The sequence below is a fragment of the Echinops telfairi genome, unplaced genomic scaffold (assembly GCF_000313985.2).
Source record: "Echinops telfairi isolate 266 unplaced genomic scaffold, ASM31398v2 ScPeMD7_7400;HRSCAF=8409, whole genome shotgun sequence".
In the NCBI taxonomy this organism is placed as follows: Eukaryota; Metazoa; Chordata; class Mammalia; order Afrosoricida; family Tenrecidae; genus Echinops; species Echinops telfairi.
In genome coordinates, this window is record NW_022111300.1 from 6,771,633 (window position 1) to 6,791,755 (window position 20,123).

The following is a 20,123-nucleotide window of genomic DNA, read 5'->3' on the forward strand; positions in this document are numbered from 1 at the left end:
GGCAAGAGCATTTTCTCAAATGGCTTTTCCAGAAAATGCCCTCTTCAAAGCCTTTTATCTGTACATTTTATTAAATTTCCAATCCTGGAATACTGCTTTGAGACTCGAAACTGTGTTGGGTTTCTTTTCCTTTCTGAGATTTCCCGTGAGTTTTTACAAATTGCAATACTAAAATCTTAAAGGAAGAAAAATGGGGTGTGTGTGTCATGGAAAATGCTTAGTAATAAAATCACATACATGTACCCAAACCACATCCACGGTCGCTGAGTCTATACCAACTCACGATGATCCTATAGGACAAAGTAGAACTGCTCCTTAACGTTTCTGAGATTGTAACTATTCACAGGAGCAGACCTGCATAGAGGCATGCATTTCATGGGGAACTGTAAATGAGTACTAAAAAGTAATCTGAATAGGGTAAAAGTCTCAACTTGAAGGGCAGTGTAAAATAACTCTTCCGTCTTCAGTCTTCTATCCATGCTTGCAATTCTCTGTTCCTCCTCCCCAGAGAAACCACTGTTGCCAATTTCTTGTTCATACGTCCATAAATCTTATTAAAATGGAATTCCATTATGGAAACAGAGAGGAAATGAACTGGTTATCAAGAGTGATAAAACTATGTATCAGTGGGGATGGTATTAATTTGATGTGTATTAAAAATGACATTAAGCCTTTTTATTTGGCCCAGAGTAGACATTAAGATGGAGTGGATTCCAACATGAAGTCAAACTGCCCTTAGGGTTTCCAAGGTTGTAAATCTTTACTGCAGCTAACTGCCATTTCTTCTGTGAAGATCAGATACAGTGCTAAAAATCTTTAAACTTATTCAGTGGAAAGCAGACTACTGAACTATTACCCACTCCCCAACCTCTATCTATACTGGTGGTTATACCTTTGTTGAATTATCCTTCAGTTTGGAACTCTTCATGACATAAAGGATGAATTTTTCTCCATCTAGTGTGATGTATATTTGAAAACTATGTACACTCATGTTGATATGGCTTTATATACAATCTTTAATGGTGAGGGAGGAATATGGAGGCCAAGTTTAATGTATTTGGTCTCATATCTTAGTTCTAGGCCTTTGTTTTGTTGTCAATTTTGTTTTGTTGTCAATTAGCCAAAATGCTTCCCCTTCCCCACTGAGTTAAATAAAGGAATTGAACTCCCTGGTTTCTAAGGATCCTTCTTTCTGACTCCAAAACTCTGGTTAAAATAGTTCTGTAGGTGTCCTAAGATTGACTAAGGATAGCCCAGTTGGATCTAAGAGTATTAGACAATGGCATGACAAAAAAATTCCTGAATGATAGATTTATAAAGAAGTTAGAAAAACGTAAGCTATCTTCCTGCTCTTATGAGTTAGATCTTATTGGAGAAAGACCACTTCACTTTCCCACAAAATGTCTTTATGTTGCTTATTGAGGCCAAATGCGGGCCTGAAAAGGCCTCTGTATGGCTAAGGAGCTGGTTTTCTTCACAATTCATGTTGTTAACTTTCAGGGGAAATCACTCTTATTAACATGGAACTAAAGTTCAGCTATCTACTTTAAAGGAACTGAACATAATTTAATTCATAAATTTCATAGATACTTAGATTATGACTATATGCCTTTCTGTCAAGAGATTTTAGTTACTATGCAAGTATTCACTGGAAGATCATGTTCTTAGCAGGAAGCTTTTCTAATCTCTAAAACACCTGCAACCTCTGGCTAATTGCTCCTGGAAGGGTGTTGGGCGCTGAAGAGTGACTGCAAGGCTGTGAGACTAAAGAGTTAGCCAAAGTTGATTTTTGTCACTGTGTTGAATCCCAAGGAGTTTCCAAAGTGCAACCTCAAGGGGTGGTTGCAGAAATCATTGATGTTGAGATGAAGATCTCATACTTATTGCTTTAGAGCCGCCGATTGAGAATATTAGACAATTATCTTTAATGTTTATAGGACAAATAAATTGTAGTGAAGTTTTAGGAACTTTTGGATTGAGTTGCTAAGAATTTGAACAAAACCCACAAGATTAATAAGGCGTCTACAGTCACTTTCATGGACAAAGCTGACAAAAACAAAAGATACCAGTAGCATAATTTTTCTAGAATGTTAACAGTTCTGTTTCTCACCCCTTCCAGTTTTGCCAGATGAATATATATATTTACAGATGTCTTATATGTATTTTGATTTTTTCCTTAACATTTTCTATAGTTTGTGTCCAATTTTCAGTTTTTATAATAATTTATTCATTTAGTGCCCTATAATTTTCTTAGTTTTCCAGTAGTTAAAAATATATAATTCTCATGAATATAATTGATTCCTTTTTTTTTTTAAGGTTTCCTTGGAATTATTTCTTTAGAGAGGTAGATTAGTGAAGTTGTTAATGTGTGGGCTTGAAAACCTTGGGACTTTAATGTTCTAATCCGTAAAATGGGTGTAGTAATTAATAGCTCTCTACAAAGTTAAGATATAAAGCAATAACATGAAAACATGTATAAATGTTCTCTGAAAACACATAAATATTACTTTTTATTTTTTACTAGGAATTTCCCATTTTATGGTCATTTCCAATTTTTCCCCCCAAAAGGTTATATAAATGTATAATGCTACTTCAAAACATTTGTTAGTGTTACTGATATGACAAGTGTGAAATTATATCCTGTTGTTTTGGTTTACATTCCTTTACTTTTGTGCAAATAAGAGACTTTGTTTGGGGGGGGGGTTGCCCTAGAGGCGCTGTTTGGCAACTATTGGACTGCTAACCAGAAGGTTGGCAGTTCAAAACCATCAGCTACTCAGAGGGAGAAGGGTGAGGCTGTCTGTTCTTGTAAACATTTACAGCCTTTGAAACCTTGTTTTGGGTCACTGTGAGTGAAAATAGACTCAATGGCAGTGGATTTATGGTTTGGGTTCTCAATAGAGTGGGAGAAGCTTTATGACTTCAGGCATTTTGAGCTTGACTCCTTGACAGGCATATAGTAGAAGAGTTACAACAACATTGGTGAAGAGTAAGCCAAATTTCCCAATAGGTCCTTTTGAATTAATCTTCATTTTCTCATATTTAAAATAATTTTAAATGATCATAACAAAGTAGCTACTAAACTTAATAAAGCTTAACATTGTATCTAAATTTCATCTAAATGAAAATGTAGTCTTCCCTACCCCTCCTGCTCCCCTTTGGACTGGTTTTGAGTTACCATTATTGTGATCACAATCTGGTAGGACTTTAGTAGTAGTGTGGAGGGGAAAGAGAGAAAGTTATCTTTTGGCTACAGATGGATAATGGAGTTATGCCTGCAGATTGAGCTCGTACATAGTCAAGATAGTTTAGACTACACAAAAACATGCCCTTGTAAGTTCTGGAGCTCCAGCAGTCCTGATATTTCTGACAAACACACACCCAACATGGATCACAGCAGCTCTTTATGTTGCTGAGCCCCAGGAGGGCTCCCTATTGTGTACACTGCCCTCCCTCCCATTCTTGACCGACTGATGATAGCAGCTCCTCCAAGTCCAGATGTAAAGCTCCCACCGAGAAGCCTCTCCTCTTTTACCCAATCCTGAATTTACTCCTATCACCCACCCCTTAGGGATATTTGCTTTTGTTCTGTCTACTCTATTGAGATTGCACTATGTTTTCAAGGTTGTGGTTTCAGTTTGTACCTCTCTGCTCATATGGATCTTATTAACAGTTTCTACAGCGGTGACTGTAGTCATGCTTAGCACACAAACGACAAATGTTTGTTGCTGTGAGCCCTATCTTGTATTGTCTCCCTGCTCCCGTGGGCATGGCTCTGTTCTACGGCACCAGTGTTCAGAACTGAGTTCCACATGTGTCTTGGTTGTGTTTGCCTACAAGGTTAGGAGCAGGGAAACCTGTTTGTTCTGTTTGTTTTTTTCTAATTTATTGTGTGCTTTAGGGGAGTTTCCTAGCCCCTGGGCCTTACTTTTCTTCTGTAAAATAGGGTTAATAATTTGAGTTACCATTCTAATTACTAACCTTCTGTTGTGAAAGTATAATGACATGGCAAATGTGGGGGTTTTTTGTGGTGGGGTGAGGTAAAAGATTCCATAAATTCATATTATGTTATCAAAATTATGTGTTATCACCCCTCTCCAGGAGGTGTTTACATCTTTGAGGAAACCTCATCTCCCTGCTGTGTAGCACCTGGAGCTAAGATGTACTTAGATATACATTCCTGGGGCCCATTCCAGCTTACTGAATCAGATATTCTAGAGGTGGGGCAAACCAGTCTGTATCCTAACAACGTTTGTGAGGCTGAACAACATTTGTGAGGCTGAATGACGGCTCCAGGGAGTAAGAACTTCAGCACCATGGGGTAATTTCATAAAACCACTTTTGTATCCTAAACATAAACTACAAGTTAGCTGGACGTATGCCTTTTAACCTTTCAAATTTTAATGTAGGGCCGGAGTTGTAAACTCAATTGCCTGCAGGGATCAAGCAGGTAATAAAGGTGAGTGAGGCAGAGGCGGGCCACCTGTAAAATAATAGGGGGTGATTGCATATTGATGAACAAGAAAGTCTGAAGGCGGAAGACTCCTAACACTTTTCTGAAGGTAGAGGAAACAGCATGTCCTTTGGGGATGTGATCCACTGTTGCTGGTTCATAGGCTTTTTTCAAGTGAAGCTGGAAATGAAAGTTTTGTGTGAATTTAAATGCTGTAATAAATTAAAGAAAAACATAGTGGACCCAACAAAGCAGACCAGTAAGCCAAATAATTTCTAACTTTTGAGTTAAGTAATATGGGTGAAAATAGTTGAAATTGAATGAATGTGAGGACAGAAGAAATAAACCCATTCAACATTACTAATATTCAAAGAAATGCTTACTAAGACTACCCAAACATCTCGTTGCCACCGTCAGACTGACAATACTTAATGTAGCAAGAGGGTATAAAGTCACTCTCATACTTTAACAATGAAGACAAATTGTGACAGCTATTCAGATTTGATATTTTAAATCTCCATACAAATTAAATTGACCCATAGCTAAATGTATGTGGCTTTTTAAATTTAAGGGTCATTATATAAAATTGAAGATTTCAACTGCACAATAGCCACATATGGCTGGTGTCTACCATATTGGAATATGTAGGTACAGGATGTATCCATCATTGAAGAAGGTCCTATCGGACAGCACTAGTTTTAAAATCTTTGAGAAATTTCTCTTCTAGAAGGAAATAATTAGACAAATACCCCACAAGGCATGTATGAAAAATATCATCTGGGAAAGTATATGAGTAAAAATTAGAATCTGAATACCATGCTGTTATTAAAAATTAGACTGTAGTTAAGCATCTATAATATATTAAGGGGAAAATATACCTATTGTATTATTATTTTAGATATCTGCATAGATAAGTTAGGTACATAGAGTTAGGGGAACTGTTTTCTCATTCTGTTTGTCCCAATAAATGTGCAGCACTTTAGCAAGTCGTTCCCTTTTCAGCTTAAAGCTCTGCATAGTAGAATTGATTGACCCTCTTAGGTTGCATCAGTTTTACCTGAGTTCTTGTTAGAAATTCAGAATCTCAGAAGCCACCTCACATTACTAAATCAGACCTCTGGCAGGGCCCAGGAATCCATTCTCCACTTGCTGACTGCGTCTGGCTCTTCTTACACTGAAGCTCTCAAGCTTCATTCATTTTACCTTGTCCAAGTTAAATTTCATTGAACTCTGTCCAAACACTGTTTTAGGTGCTAGGGATGCTACAATGGAGACAACTGACAAATGTCCTTGTCTTAAAGGAAATCAAATAATAGGCAAAAGAAAATAATGAAAATATATTGCATTTTGGATAATGAGAGGCGCTAAAGAGGAAATGAAGCAGAAAGGAATTAGAAGTAAGATGGGAGGTGTGATTCTTTATAAGAGATATCTAAGTTAGATCTAGGGACGGTCTCATTGAGAAGGAACACCTGGAGGTGAGAGACTCAGCCATTGGAATCTCCAGGGGCAGAGCATTCTGGCCTGTTCGTAGAGGGATAATGTGCAGCTGACTTAAAGGCAGGCAAGGGAGTGAGTAGGTGATTAGATCAGAAAGGTAATCTAGATTTTTTTACTTCAAAATTCTTTGTACTTTATCGTGAGCCATATGTTTCAAATTCTTTGGTTAATAGTTTGTAAAGGGATCAAACCTTAATTTCATTGCTTTCCAATGTCGTATGTCCGCACCTGCCTAATCTGCCTGCGGTGCTTGTTCAATAGGATTATTGGTCTGTAGATTACTGAATAAGAATTTCTTGGGTGGATTTTAGGAATGTACATTTTAGCAATCTTTCCAGGTGCCTTCTATGGACATGTAAGTCTTAGAACCACTCCTTGCACTTAGCATTCTGTAACTTGTATTTTTATGGAATAGGTGTGCCAAAGGTCATCATCCCTAAAGAAAAGATGTAATTGGTGGGATGTCTCATTTACTTCCTGCTTTTTAAATGAGGTTAAATGAATCCTTCGGATAATATATGTATACATCTCTATGGTGGTACCGGGGGACTGTAAGACTTTTACTGTAATGCTTACCCACATCAGAGGATGACGGAACCTTTTCCCTTGGGGGGGTCTGCTTCCCTTTCAATCTGTTCTATCTCTTGGAAAGGGTGAATTTAAGTTTGCTTATATCTTTTCCCCTCCTGTTTTCTTTTTCTGTCACTTGTTTTCCTTCCTCTTCTCCCCTTCTTGATATCTAACCAACCTACATTAAATAGCATTAACATTTTTGGTGATCATTATTTTGTATGACTTCACCCTCATTGAAATGGATTGACACAGTGGCTGCAACAATGGACTCGCTCAAGCACAGCAACAACTAAGGGGAGAGTGCAGTATTTTGTGGAGCAGGCAGTATTTCTTCTGTTGTATATAGGGACACTGCATAGAAACTGACCCAGTGGTACCGAGTGCCAACAATGTATATTTACACCTATTAACCAACACAAACGATTTTAGGGAAATTATTTGTTTAAAAGAAAAAAATATACAACTTCTTTAAAAAATGTTCATGCCCCTTTTAAAATGCCCCTTTTAACCTTCTTCTTCACTGCAACACATGTATCTATAAAACTGAGTATGTATACATCTATGTATTTCAGCATCTTATGTACTGCCATATCTATTTTCATGTATATATACATGTAAAACTTGCGGAATTTATGGTGCTATTCTGCTTTGCAAACATGGTTTAAAATTCTGTAATTAGATGCCTTGTCTTTTAATATAAGTAGCTCTGGTGGTGTAGTGGCTGAGTGCTTGGCTGCTAACCAAAAAGGTCAGTGAACAGGCATCAGAAGACCCAAAACAAACAAACAAAAACATTTTGTTGAGAATGAGGGGGGTTGAGCAGAGACCCAAAACCCATCTGCAGACAATGGGACATCCCATCACAGAAGGGTCACACACCCCAGGGGGATGAAAACCGAAACCGAAACCGTGGGTGAAGGGAGATGGGAGTCAGTGTGAGATATGAAAATAATAATGATTTATAACTTATCAAGGGGTCATGAGGGTGGGAGGGGTAAAGGGAGGAAAAAAAGAAGAGCCGATATCAAGGGCTCAAATAGAAAGTATATGTGTAGAAAATAATGATGGCAACATATGTACAAATATGCTTGCTACAATTGATTTCTATAAGAGCTGTAAGAGCCTCCAATAAAATTATCTTAAAACAAACACACAAAAAAGATCGGTGGTTGAAATCCATCATTGGCTCCAGGAGAAAAGAGTGACAGGCTGCTTCTGTCAAGGTTACTCCCTTGAAAACCATATGGGATGGTCTACTCCATCCGGTAAGGTTGCTATGCGTAAGAATTGACTTGATGCCCATAGGTTTTTTGTCTTTTAATATGTAACTTCTGATTCTTTTGTTAAGTGTCCTTTAATCAGAAATGGTTGTTTAAACATCCATACTACAGAGTATTATGTAACCATTAAAAAGAATGAGTAAATGCTCTCTCAGTTGACTTAGAGGTATGACTCCATAGAAAGATATAGATATATAAGAGGTTGAAAGATAAAGATACCTGTAAAGATTTTATCTGTATTATTTATGGCAGTCTTTTTTCACTTAATAAAACTTTGGCTATTCCTCTTTATCATCTGGTACATAACTCTTATTCATTCTGTTTAATGTCTTCATAAGATTCTGTAGTATAGTTAAATTTCCATAGTTTAACTTAAACGACCATTATTTTATTAGAGGTCATTTATTTTAACTAAACAAGAATCCAGAATCTTAAACAAAATACAAACAGTTGATTATACAATTTTAAAACATTTGTGAAGCAGGAAAAAAGGAACAAATTACCATAAACAAATGCTTAGAAATATACAATGAACAATTATCATCTCTAGCATATAAGGAACTCTTACAAAATGACAATAAAATACATTAGAAACTTCCATAATTTAAAAATACTTTGCAAAAGATGTAACTGAGCAGTAGTTCACATAAGCACACTTCTAAAAGACCAATAAATAGGAAAAATGCATAGCCTATAATTAGCTGTTGGAAATATAGGTAAAATAAAGGTCTCAAGCTAGTACTTGAGACCTAAACTAAAACAAAACAAAGCAATAAAAAAGCCAAATCATTGCCATTGAGTCAATTCTGACTCATAGTGACACTATAGGACAGAGTAGAATCTGTCCTAGACTATAACTTTTACGGGAATAGAAAGCCCTGTGTTTCTCCCAAGGAATGGCTGGTGGTTTTGAACTGCTGACCTTGTAGTTAGCAGCCCAATTCCTAACTACTATACCACCAGGGCCCCTAAGCTATGGTGTTAATAGAAAAATTGACACTAACATTTCCAACTAGCAGTTTACTTATTGGAAATCTTTGAAGAAACTATTTCCCTCAGTGTTACATTAAAGTTACAGAAACAATTGTTTCCCAGGGTTTGGGGTTTGCTTCAAGATTCTGCGGAGATGGACTTTCATTTTAATTCCCCTTTAGAATCAGTTAATCAGTCAAAAGGTGAGAGCAGAGTTTAGAAAATTAAATCTTAATATCAATTGCATATTTTTTATTCAAAAGGGTTTCCTTCAGTGTAAAAGTGGAGCTTTGTGACTTTTAAAACCAGAGTAGAGCCTATCTGTGGAGGAAACTGTTGTAGGGCCTACTGGACTTGTCTCAGGTCGTCTGGCTAGTCCTACATGCTTGTTGTTTTACCATATTGTTCCTTAATGACTTTGCCTTCCTTTAAGTGCAGTTGTTATAGGAAAATAATATTTCAGAATTCTTCTTCACTGTCAAGTCTACCGAAGTTATTCAATATACAACACTTAGAGAAATGGCATGTTCTTAGATTTATTTAGATCTTATACAAATAACATGGAAATGATAATAAAAAAGAAAAGAAAGATTTCTTAAATTCCTACTACTCTTAGAAAATAGTTTTCTTAATTTTGCTTCAAGTTAATTATCTGTATAAATTAATGCTATTAAATGCTAGTAATAGTTCCCTAGTGTTTCCAAAATCTTTTTCTAGCCTATTCAGGCCTTTTAGTCATGTCTGTTTGATGACTTCTTCTGATCTGTTTTTCATGCAAGCCAGTTTTAAGTCTTAAACTTTGCTTGGTATCAGTCTCCAACCTGGATCAGTTCCTTCAGTGACTGCCAATTGCCTACCTCAGCGCTAACCAAAGGGTGCTGCTTTTAACATTAGTCCCCCAGAATTCTGTCAACTGCATGTAACAAAACAAAAACTAAAGGTCTTAAACGCTAATGAATTTTTTTTTAATTACAAGAAATTCTGAAGGAGAGGGGCATTTCTGGGTGCTAACTAGGGTGCTTGATGATGTCATTAAAGACCCTGTTGCTTTGGTCATTTTCTGCCATGTTGGTATGTTTGCTCTTTTTCTCTCAACTCATCTTTCGTTATTCTAGATGTCAGCTGCAAGCCCCAGCTGCACATTCTTGCATAACCTTGACTGGAGTCAGAAAAAAACAACAACATTCTTTTCTTCAGGTTAAACACCCTTTAAAGAGTTTATATCATACTTGCATGCATGCATCCTAAATCTCGTTCGCCAGAATTTTTCACATGTTCATCCTAAACCAGTCTCTGATAAGGAAAATGGAATTACCATCACTGGCTTAGAATAAACAAGATTCATCAAAAAAGCTGGGGCAGGGTCAGTTCTCTGAGGTGAACATGCAAAAGCCTTGGGGTGGTTAATAGTGAAGAAGATCAGCAAATGACATAGTTAGGCAACCAGCAGTGTAGTGCCCTGATGTCTCATTTCCTCAGTCCTCTTGAAGGCACGTCATAACCTATCTCAATATAGGTTGATAATAATCTAATACCCCTACTCCAGATAAGTCAGTTAGTTCTCTCTCGATTGTACTCAGACTCCTAACAATGGCTTGGCTCATGTTATTTCCCTGTCTTGAAAAGCTAGTTTCAAGTAAATTCAAAAAACTTCAAAACTTCAAAAAAAGTTCTAGTAAATAGAACTCCTGTAGAATTTAAAGAAAATTAAAACAAAAATCTGTTTCCTCTGGCACACTAGCTTCCTTTCTAGAGCTTACTGGCCTCATGAGGCTAGTGGCAACCGTATTGGATTGCACAGGCTATAGAATTATGTTTCCTCAATCACAGAAATACATTAAGTACTGAAGGGTTCGTTAATTTTTCTCTGGCTGTACACTTCTATATCACATAGGGTTTATACACCATGGTTTCAGAACTTCATTATATGCATTTGTATTCTCTGTTACAAAAATTATATTTTCTGAAGAGTAGAGTGTACCGTGAGAAGAAGCATTATGGCATGTTATTGTCAGTATTTTCCAAAATGTCTAATGTAAAGGGTACATAGTAAATAAAAGGATTGATTGGTTACATTGTACAGAATAGACAGTCTACAGTGTATTTAGTTGGCAATTCTTTGGAAAGCCAAAATGCTCTCCTCAACGGGGAGGTAAGGGTATTTCCACAATATTTCCCCTCAATTTCATTTTTGGAAAGTAACACTTAAAATCCCGGTAAGGTTTCTAGCAGTGACAATGTTCCCGATCAAGTTCCAGTTTGCAGCATTTTTATTTTAATAGCTATTAAAAAAAACTTCTGATCCCTTATTTACAAAATTTTGGAATATTAAAAATAACAACAAAACCCTTAACAATACCATAGAGTTGATTCTGACTCATTGTGACCCTCTGGAACTTTCATTGATAGAAAAGCTTCCTGTTGCAACTCAACCTCTAACATGAACCAGTATTAATCCCGAGTTGAGCTCCTGGTTAACTAGAGAACCCCAGGTAGTTTTCTCACTACAGAATAGGTTATGGTCTTGGTGTATTAGAGAATGGCTAGACCTACATCTTGGAACACATCAAAGGTTAAGGAAGACTAATAATATGAGCAGCAACATCTCATTTGGGATTAGCGTATGGACTATTTCTCTCTGAGCATAATTTCACAGATTGTGTCATTCCATGAACGAGCCCTTGTGGTGTAGTGGTTTTTTGTTGGGCTGTCATCGGCAAGGTCAGCAATTCAAAACTACCAGCCGCTCTGTGAGCGAAAGATGGGGCTTTCTTCTCCCATAAAGAATTACAGTCTGAAGAACTTACAGGGGTAATTCTACCTTGTCTTATAGGGTCACTATGAGTTAGCATCAACTCAATGGCAGAAAGGTATTTTTGTTTTAATAATTTCATGGGTTAATGTGAAAAGAAACAACTACATCTTGGTAGCTTTATTACCTTACAGTACAAAATCAAGTAAATCTATTTTCGAATAAAGCCTCTATTGAACATATAACTATTTTCCTCCAATACTGTTGATATATATTTGACTCCTAAGACAACTAACATGATTTAATTTGAAAAAAGTTACATTTGTGAAATAATGGATCAAGCACCAAGCATGATACCAGGTACAAAATATAACCTCATTAACCATGAGTTTTTAATACTTATCAGACTTGTTGAAAGACCCCAGGTTTCACAAGAAATAAATTAATATTAAATGGTTAGCCTCCCAATTTAAAATATTGCCACATTTTCACTTTTCTGGGAAACATGGGCCTTGTAAAAATTACCATTTCTCCCTTTTTGGTATACATTGAACAATCCAATATGAAGTATAATATTTTTATAGTTCATTTGTCAAAAGCTTCATAGGAGTTTAAAAATATTAATGGATATTAAATGGGCCATCTGTGCAATCTAGGGAAACTGTTGGAGTATGTAAGTATATAGTATTTTATTTATGGTATTTTGGATATTTTCAGTGCTTAAGATTTTCTGCCATCAAACTCCCCAAATATGTTTATTGCATCTTCTGCACAGGAACTGTGATGAGACAGTAAAGTGCATGGTGTAGTTGCATATTTGAGTTTTTGGAGAGTACTTGCATGTGTGTAAGCATGTTTGTATATGCATAAAACATAGATTTTAACAACAACAACAAAACCCATAAGTCTTTATGACTCATAAACTCTTCTTTGCTTAGTCCTTCCCCAATTTCAGAACCAAAAAACCCAAAAAACTCATTGCCATCAAGTAAATTCTGACTCAGAGTGAACCTGCGGACAGAGTAGAGCTACGACTGTAAATCTTTATTAGAGTAGAAAGTCTTGTCATTCTCCCTTGGGGCGGTGGTTGTGAATCTTAAAATGGTTTATATTACCCAGAAAATTGGCAAATGTTACTGCTCTCTCTGGATGTAGGTGCTGAGAGAGCATATTAAGTCTTTCAGACTACTAGGCATCCATTGAATGCCTTATTTTGGGGGAAAGGTATCTTGTTTGGTAAGGATGGTGCTAATGGAGGGGGTCAAAATCTTGAGTCCCTAACTGTGTTTTGTGTATTACTCACTGCTCTGTCTCCAGCACCTATACAAGGAGGTAGTCAGTCACCTTCATTATTTGTTAATGAATGGATGAATGAATGGCCTCTGTAGGGACCCATTTGCTCTATTCCATGGTTATAGGTTCTCTTCTTCACTTGGGCCACACTTCTTTTATATTTAAGCCATTGACTACAAGGTAGCTGGGAGGTGAGAAGGTAGAAGAAACAACAGACGTATTAATTTTACTGGAAATATCAAGACAAAGCTCATGCCCTTTGGAAGCTAGGCCAGTGGCATTATCTTTTGAATAAAGGAAGGAAAAATGAAATCCCAAACAATTCTGTGACACAGGTGAAGGGAGGCACAGTTCATTTCTCTTTTGTTGAGGTTTATTAAAGTATGCCTAAGTAAGCCTTCATGCATATTTACTTTATCATCAAATTTACTCAATAATTTAGGTAATCTTACTGCCATTGAGTCAATGCTGACTCATAGCGACCCTCTGTGGGTGTCTGAGACTTTAACTGTCTTAAGGAGTCTAAAACTGTCTAAAGCCCAGTCTTTCTCCCATGGAGGGGCTGGTGGTTTTGAGCTGTTGACTCTGCAGTTAGCAGCCCAACTTGTAACCACTATGCCCACCGGGGCTCCAAGTAAACATCCTCCCCTCCAAAAAAATCAAAACCAACTTACAGATATCAAGGCAATTCCAACTCATAGCGACCCTATAGGACAAGGTAGAACTATCCCTTTGAGTTTCAGAGACCGTTTGTTGGAGTAGAAAGCCCCATTTTTCTCCCAAGGAGTGGCTGCTGGTTTTGATCTCCTGACCTTATGGATCAACCTAATGTGCAATAACCACTACACCACCAGGGCTCCTAGTATACATCCTAGTTAATTAAAATAAATCATTTAAAGCCTTGCCTTTCAAGTTTAATGCTGCAAATGGAACTGTTGTATGCCATCCAGTTAATTCTAATTCATGGCATCACCATGTGACACAATAGAACTTCCCTATAGTGTTTCCTGGGTTTAATCTTTACAGTGGCACATTACCTGCCTCTTGCTCCCATGAAGCAGCCAGTAGGTTCAAACTGCTGAGATTTCAGTTCTAACCAAGCACTCACAAGGAATCCTTGCATAATGGAGGAGAACCATGGAATTGATAGTCTAGAAAAAGTATTGAATAATATGATGAAGCGTATACACTGAATAAGGCCACAATTCATAATGTTTATTAGCTTCTTAAATCGACAAGCTTCCCAAATCAAAACAGTATGGGTTTACTTAGATACTGTTACATAGGAGATTACCAGACATCTGTTGTGGTGTTTACCCAAGGAAGCTAAAGCTCATGGATTGCAAACATACCGTAGTCTTTCTGCGATTAAAGATTGTGTTTAACCTGTACGGAGTTTTTTAAAGGACTTTGCAACAATAAGTGGCAGTAGCAATCATAATATCAAACTCCCTCTTAGTTTTTATTTTGATTAAAAATAACTCATTAAGTATAGTTGTCACCTTCAAAATATTTTCCTCTTCATAATTTTCCTATTAAGTAAGAGGTTTATAACCAGTGGGAATAATATAATTCTTCATTAGGCCGGAAATTAACAGTAAAAGTCAAGTTAATAAATCCTTTTTAAACAGCTGTAATCAGAATGGATACTGTGGAGAAAGAAAAAGCAAACTAAGGGACTACCCCTGCCCTGGGGGAGATTTACAATTCAGTTAAAAACACAGTAATGTGGTTTGTGGAAATGTAGATACATCATCTCAATCAAACATATTCCTCAAATCATTACTAACACAGTGAAGGATTTAAATAATATCGTAAGTAGGGGTGTCATCTGTTCTGTTTCAGTAGAATTCTTTAACAGTTTTGGTATTTTTCAGAGATTTAACTATAATTCTTAGAATAGAGAAAACTGACTACATAACTGTTTAATCTTATCTAAGGGAGATTGAGGCTTCATTTCATTTTCTTTTAAAAATTTTTATTATTATTTTTTCATTTCATTTTCTAAAGCTAGAAAATGTTTGTTCATAAAGCATTGGTATAAGCCTTGGAACCATACCAGTGATGAAAAGAATCGGTGTGAACTCCCACCTAGGGGGACAAACAACGGAAAAGTGGGTAAGGGGCAATGGAGGATGATGTAAGATATGAAAATAATAATCTATAACTTTTCAAGGGTTTGTGAGGGAGGGTGGGGGGGGAAGGGGAAGAAATGGGGAACTAATATCAGGGGCTCAAGTGGAAAGAGAATGCTTTGAAAATGATGATGGCAGCATATGTGCAAATGTGCTTGACACACTGGATGAATGTATGGATTGTAATAAGATGTAAGAGCCCCCAATAAAAGTGTTTTATTAAAAAAAAAAGAGAATAGGAAATAAAAATTAAAATGGTGGCATATATGTTGAGGGGATGGAGGGGATTTCAAATTAATCACTATTGAGTATATCTACCTGTCTATTTAGTCTTACAGAATAGATACAAATTTTTATATTCTTTTTTTAATGTTCTTTATGTGCAGAGAAAAAGGGTGAAAGCTTATTTTGACCATCAGATTATGTTGAAACTAGAATACACTTAGAGTTATGTGAAATGACTGGCTTAATTAGTAATTAGCATTCTTTTGATGTATGTGTAAATTATTTTGAGAAATTAATAAGCATTTAAATCATAGCTCTTAAAGTGTTTCCTCATGAAATAATTTACCCTGTAAAGTTTTGAATTGTTGCTGATTTTTGATCAAAGAAAACTGTGTACACTCTAATTTGGCCCTTGACCTATATTACTCACTATAGTATTTAAAAAAAGAATGCCATATTTATCATTAAAAATATGATATATCTGTACATATTTTCTTTGAATTGAATGAAGTTGAATTTTCTACCTGAGTTGTGGACCACTATAAAAAGAAAATACTTGTTAAAGGGAAAAAAAAAGTCTCCTGAATTGACATTTGTTACTAGAATTGTTTTGACCTAATTACTAAGACATAAATTAAGGCATTAGCATATAAATCTTTTGAATTGATGTGTAAATAAAGCTGACTGATTAAACATACTTGTTTAGGCACAGTTCTCTATTCTAAGACTTAGAGATTTAAATCTCTGGAAACATTGAGTGTGAGGTGTTTATGATAGTCCAGCTGCCTTTGTGTGTGTGTGCTTCATTTAAATGTAAATTTATCTTAGAGACTCTAAAGATGAGCTCAAAAGTTAAGAGGATTTCAATTTGAATAGTTATTTTCTTTTGTATTCATGCAGATGGACATAAATCACTAGTTTTTACTAATAAAATGAAACTTATTAAACAGCCAATATGCTGCCATCTTATTTTAAAAGCCCTTAATGGATTATTAATTTTTCTCAGTTTTTCTAAGATTATAGGTTTATGTTTAAAAACTAATTTATAAAAAAACCAAACTAATTTACATACTGTAAAAGCACATCTAATAATATCCAGAAATTTCTAGTATGCTGAGTTTTATTTTGTTATTCTTTGGAAAGAAAAGTAGTGATGTTTTAAGTGGAAATCAGGTTATAGAAAATATATTTAAATAATCTGAGATGACTTACAAAACAAAAGGCTATCCAAGTTATCAGAAGCACATCAAGGAGACACACGTGTATGTGGGTCCTTCAAAATATTCATGGAAAAATAGAATTAGAAGATAGTACAAGAAAAAAAAGAGAATTTTTCCATGAATTTTTTGAAGTCCCCATCATTTGTATTTAAATTATATTTGTAACCATTGATTAAAACTTTGCTGATGTTGTAAATGTAGATGAACTTCCAGGAATAATTTTTAAGGACAAGTTTTTGAGGATGTTTCCAGTTATCACTGTTCTCTTTCAGACAGAAGTCATGATTCAAAATGTTTTGATTTGACTATCTTCAGGGTTGGCATTGTGTAAGCTACTGTGAATGTTCTCCTAAGAGAGGTTACCTTCTGCTGTCTGTAGTAGACTTTCTGTATAAAAAACATAGTTGGTGTGAATTTTTGTTGATTGCATATTTTGAAGTCATTTTTGTCTTTCGTCAGCCTATGATTATCTTGTGTAAAAACACAGTCTGTTTGATGTTCACTGATCTTTTGGTATGTAAGCTTTGGGAAAATGCCAGTGTAATATAAAAATGAACCCCTATTAAAATGATCTTTTAATAATTAAAAAAACAACAACGAGGAGCTGATAACCAAGGGCTCAAGTAGAAAGCAAATGTTTTGGGAATGATGATGGCAACAGATGTACAAATGTACTTGAAACAATGGATGTATGTATGGATTGTGATAAGAGTTTTATGAGCCCCAATAACATGATTTGAAAAAAACAAAATAAACAAAAATATATAAAAATGTATGCCAGTAAAGTACACTAACATTTCCTAAGTAATTATAAAAGAGAATGCTAAAGTTTACTAAAGAAAGAAAAGAGCCCTTTTATTCTTAAATAGCTTTATTTTATATGGTTTGGAAAAGTAAAGGAATGTTTTCTGAACATTTTTATTTGGAGATCCTGAATTTTATTTATGCCACTTTTTTATATACATGTTTCCATGTGAGGATTTCAGACATGATTCTACTTTTTTTTAACCTTAGTTAGTAGTTGCTGTTTATAACTGAGTATATAAGTAACCCATAGCAGTATAAAATGTGTACTTAAAATGGTATCTTCATGTACAGATTCTACACATGAGGTCAGACCCATTGGTGTAGTCTTTTGATACTAGTCAAAGTCAGTGATTATTTTTCTTTTAGTTTTTTTCAATTCCAGTTGAGTTGTGGGGGATATTTTCATGAAGATCAAGGAGATGTTAGTATTCTTTTTGTAAGTAATAACTGTATCTTTCCCCTTCAACACTGTTTGCACCTTCTCCAAGTTATCCCTCATTTCATAAACTCCTGTGACAGAGTGAACTCTAAAGGTGAGATACTCTATTTGGGACTGCAAGGAGCCCCGGTGGTGTAGTGGCAAGTTACTCGATGGGCTGCCATCCGCATGGTTGGCACTTGGAAGCCAACAGCAGCAACTATCTACTCCTGTAAATAGTTACAGTTTTGGAGACCTATAGGGGGTCGCTATGAGTCAGCACTGACTCAGTGGCAGTGAATTTCTTTTGGTTATTTTGGACCACAAACCTTTTCGAGGCATCTATGTACCTGCTTTTCTCATCCAGGTAAATGAAACACATGCTTTGTGAAACACTGCTGTGGTCAGACTTTATTTTTCAAAACAAATTACTTATGTTTTCACCCCAAGAAAACACTGGCCTGCTTCAATGTTTGGATCAAAGCTTGGCTAGTGTAAGGTACATATTTTGTAAGAAAAAAAAAAAGATTTCTTGAGATTGCCATTTGGGAATTAGCATTAACATTCACTATAATTACTTTTGTTGGTAGCTTGTCATTGGTAACTATAAAAAAGTGTTTCTAGACTAAAAAACACAAGAATCTTTGCAAGGGGATGGTCTAGTGAGGGGATACATTTTACGCCAACCTGCTGAAAATGACTGTGATACACTTTCGCTGAGCTCATTTCTATTTTGTGTCACTGAGAAAAACAATAGAAGACAATTATTATAGACATTTTGAATCATTCCGTCTTGTAAGACTTCATGTCATGTCTTAAGAAACAGACTGTGGGCTTTCAGAGGTATTTTCCTTCCATATGGCTGCATAGCTAATTCCTTGTTTAACTTTTTATACGGACATTTCCTTTTAACTGTTAGATGGTGTGATGAGAGGGTAGAGGAGGAGGCAAACATAGGTACATAGATAGCAAGCATAGTGCCTGAATCTTATTTTTGCAGTGCCAGGGAGGCTGGCGGGGCGGAGCGGGGAGGCAGGGAGGCAGGGATGGAGAGAATGAAACGTGAATCAGTGGCCATCTGGCCCAGATTTGGCCTATTTCCTGTGCACTGCCCTTTGTTTCATCTAGACAATGGATTGTTCCTTTTACAGATAAGAATTCTCTTGATGACTTTGTGCTGAATCAGTAGGTTCAGGTTGTAATCATAACATAGACTCAAATTGAGGGATTTTCTGTTCTTTTGAGGTCATTAGCCTTCATCTTTTATAAAATCTTCCCATAGTTCTTCTCTATAGTTTAGCAGAGTGGTGGAATTGCAGCCAAATCCAATAAAACAATTGGGAATATGGCTTTCTAGTTTGGTATTCAAAGCACTGAGCTTTCTCCTTGTCTGTTATTTCTAAGATTTCTATCTCCTTGGTACTTCTATATCTGAACTTGAATTTTTCTTTGAACTTTCAGTAGTTTGACTGTGAGACTGCCCTAAATCTGGGTTAGACTTCATGATGTGGCTATGTAAACAGTATGTTTTCTGTGACATAGATGGCCATATAGCTGCAAACTACATCTTAGGGTGTTGGAGCTATTTTCCTTACTTTAAATGTTAGGTAATCATGAAGATACATAAAAAAAAAAAAAGGAGAAAGAAAGGTTATTGACTTGAAGGCAGGGATTGCAGTCATCCGGCATTCTAAGTAAGTTAGCCATCAGTTTTTGTTGGTTATCTCTCAGAAGTTCTGGCAAAGATCAGAATCTGGTTAAATGTAACTTTTCCAGAAGACAAGAGCAAACTCCAAGGCTACCATTTTAAATGTCAACAAGAAATTTAAAAATAATTGTTTTTACTTCTGAAGTTACGGGAGGATTGTTGGATGAATTTTAAAGTCAAACTTTTAGTTTATTTCTCGTCTCCTTCCAACCAGACTCCAGTACAGAATTTTCTCTAGATAACTATTTCTAAAACCATTTCCACAATGAAAATCAAGCATCTGCTCAAAAGGGACTGCTTGGAGACCTAACTGATCATGAGTATGTCTACATACAGGTTCCTTAGCTAGAATCAAGAGACCTAGCCATAGGAAAAAAAACTTTTTTAATAGTTAGTTCCTTAGGGATGTAATTACATAGCAGATGGACCACAGCATACAATTTGCTGCCATTTGATGTAATTAATTTTAGGTTCACGTGCAGCAAAAGTGAATGACAACAAATGGCACAAAATCCTAGTTTGCAGTCATATGGGTTACTGTCCATTCGTATATTGTTGGTCCTTTTCTCTTGGATCTCTTTAATCGACTACTTGCCGTGTTTGCTGCTAATAAGGCTTCATAATTTTCTGGTTTAAATGGATGGGTGGTTTGGACGACATGGATGCTATGAGTGACATGGATATTAATTGGAATAGAATATTCAGATTTAGAGAACTAGTTAGATAGAATAAAGTAGAGTAAAAGACTAGCAACGATACCTAGACAGGTTGTACCTTATCCCCCCCC

The 20,123-nt window shown here is 36.0% G+C and overlaps 1 protein-coding gene across 5 annotated transcripts in view; it reads left to right on the forward strand.

Annotated features, from left to right (window-relative positions):
* The window catches only part of GREB1L (GREB1 like retinoic acid receptor coactivator), a 343,344-nt gene that overhangs the window by 1,189 nt on the left and 322,032 nt on the right, over positions 1–20,123 (forward strand). The window lies entirely within an intron of this gene.